The 2,285-nt window shown below is 48.8% G+C and overlaps 1 non-coding gene across 1 annotated transcript; it reads right to left on the bottom strand.

The window, feature by feature from the left end:
* Positions 1 to 1,034: 1,034 nt before the first annotated feature.
* Positions 1,035 to 1,247, bottom strand: LOC126010371 (small nucleolar RNA U3). The gene has a single exon (XR_007496418.1). It is a non-coding gene; the product is annotated as a small nucleolar RNA U3 (small nucleolar RNA).
* Between the last annotated feature and the right edge of the window lie 1,038 nt (positions 1,248 to 2,285).

Raw genomic sequence — 2,285 nt, 5'->3', positions numbered from 1 at the left:
GAAATAATTCACACAGTGAAGAGATACAAGAATGGGTTCAGGAAATCCAGTGCTCTAGCAAGGAATTCAAACCACCCAAGCTTTCTGCTCCTAGGATAGAGCGCAGCTCAATGGAAGACCGAAAAGAATAAGCCCCAGCCTTCCTCAGATCTCTGCTCAGATCCCTAGGGTGGGAGAAGAATGCCAAGTAAAGAATAATACAATATACTATCACCAGATCACATCCTAGGGTAGAGTACAATTATTGATTAGGGTGGGATCAGTAACCCCACAACTGTGGGTGGTGGGTAAGTGTCATCTGGAACCACACCCTCACATCCTATCCTGAGAAGGAAATTCAGTCTGTTCTCTTGTTCCCTCACCCCCAATCCTCCCCCCAGGTGGTTCTAAGAGACTCAGGTCCACTGGGGAAGTGCCTATGGCACACCTGGAAATCCCCTGATGCCCCCACAGCCTACATGAGGGGCTGGGCACAGAACCAGAGAAAGTCACCTGGAGCACCTCACACAGGGACCTGCTTGGAGAGCTCCATTCCTGGGACCCACAATGAGGGGCCATCCCCAGCCTGTTGGGTCTAGGAGTCCCTAGAAATTAGTCTCTCTTGTCTTGCTGTGAAGAGGGACCCACACATGGGGAAGGTGAGAAGTGGCTCCTGGGATGTACAGTTCCTAGAGATAGTTCTCTACGAGTCACAGAAATGATGAAAATGGGGTCAGGGTGATAGCACAATAGAGGGGGTGTTTGCCTTGCACATAGTCAACCCAAATTTAAGCACTGTCATCCCATAGGGTCCTGAGCCTGCCGTGAGTGATTTCTGAGCATAAAGCCAGGAGTAAGTCCTGAGCACCACTGGGTGAGGCAAAAAAAAAAAAGAGGGGAAAAAAAAAAGAGGGGAGCAGGGACCAGAGAGATAGATGTAGGTAGGGTGTTTGCCTTGCATGCAGAAGGATGGTAGCTAGAATCCCGGCATCCCATATGGTCCCTTGAGCCTGCCAGGAGTGATTTCTTTTCTTTTCTTTTCTTTTTTTTTTATTACCACTCAGACTGCATCCTCTCCCTCTACCCCTTCCAAAGGAAGGGAAGAATGATCATCAATGGCAAAGGCAGTCGCAGAAAAGACACCTAAAGCCGGCTTCACGCTCAGGAGAGGACGCTCTGACTCCTCCTCGTGGCTTCAGGTGCTCTACACGATCAGAGAAACTTCTCTAGTCACATACTATAGAAATGATCCCTGAAAGTATAGTCTTTCCAGGAGTGATTTCTGAGCATACAGCCAGGAATAACCCCTGAGTACTGCCGGTTATGACCCCCCCCTAAAAAGGGGGGAGCAGAGGGACAGCAGGAGGGTACTTACCTGCACACAATCAACCTGGATTAAATCCCAAGAACCATATATGGTCCTCTAAGCCCACCAAGAGTGATGCTTGAGCACAGAGCCAGGAGTAAACCCTGAGCACTGCTGGGTGTAGCAAAAAAGAAATAAAAGAGGGGCCAGAGAGATAGCATGGAGGTAAGGCATTTGCCTTGCATGCAGAAGGTCAGTGGTTCAAATCCCAGCATCCCATATGGTCCCCCGAGCCTGCCAGAAGCGATTTCTGAGTGTAGAGCCCCTGAGTGCTGTCAGGTGTGACCCAAAAACCAAAAGAAAAGAAAAGAAAAGAAAAGAAAAGAAAAGAAAAGAAAAGAAAAGAAAAGAAAAGAAAAGAAAAGAAAAGAAGGGCCTGGAGAGATAGCAGCACAGCGGTGTTTGCCTTGCAAGCAGCCGATCCAGGACCAAAGGTGGTTGGTTTGAATCCCGGTGTCCCACATTGTTCCCTGTGCCTGCCAGGAGCTATTTCTGAGCAGACAGCCAGGAATAACCCCTGAGCACCGCCGGGTGTTGCCCAAAAACCAGAAAAAAAAAGAAAAGAAGGAAGGAAGGAAGGAAGGAAGGAAGGAAGGAAGGAAGGAAGGAAGGAAGGAAGGAAGGAAGGAAGGAAGGAAGGAAGGAAGGAAGGAAGGAAGGAAGGAAGGAAGGAAGGAAGGAAGGAAGAAAGAAAGGGGGCCCGGAGAGATAGCACAGCGGCGTTTGCCTTGCAAGCAGTCAATCCAAGACCAAAGGTGGTTGGTTCGAATCCCCGGTGTCCCATATGGTCCCCCGTGCCTGCCAGGAGCTATTTCTGAGCAGACAGCCAGGAGTAACCCCTGAGCAACGCCGGATGTCGCCCCAAAAAAAAACAAGAAAGAAAGAAAGAAAGAAAGAAAGAAAGAAAGAAAGAAAGAAAGAAAGAAAGAAAGAAAGAAAG

The sequence above is a fragment of the Suncus etruscus genome, chromosome 5 (genome assembly GCF_024139225.1).
Source record: "Suncus etruscus isolate mSunEtr1 chromosome 5, mSunEtr1.pri.cur, whole genome shotgun sequence".
Classification (NCBI taxonomy): domain Eukaryota; kingdom Metazoa; phylum Chordata; class Mammalia; order Eulipotyphla; family Soricidae; genus Suncus; species Suncus etruscus.
Note: the sequence above shows the minus strand (reverse complement) of the source record. Positions and strands in the feature narration are given on the sequence as shown.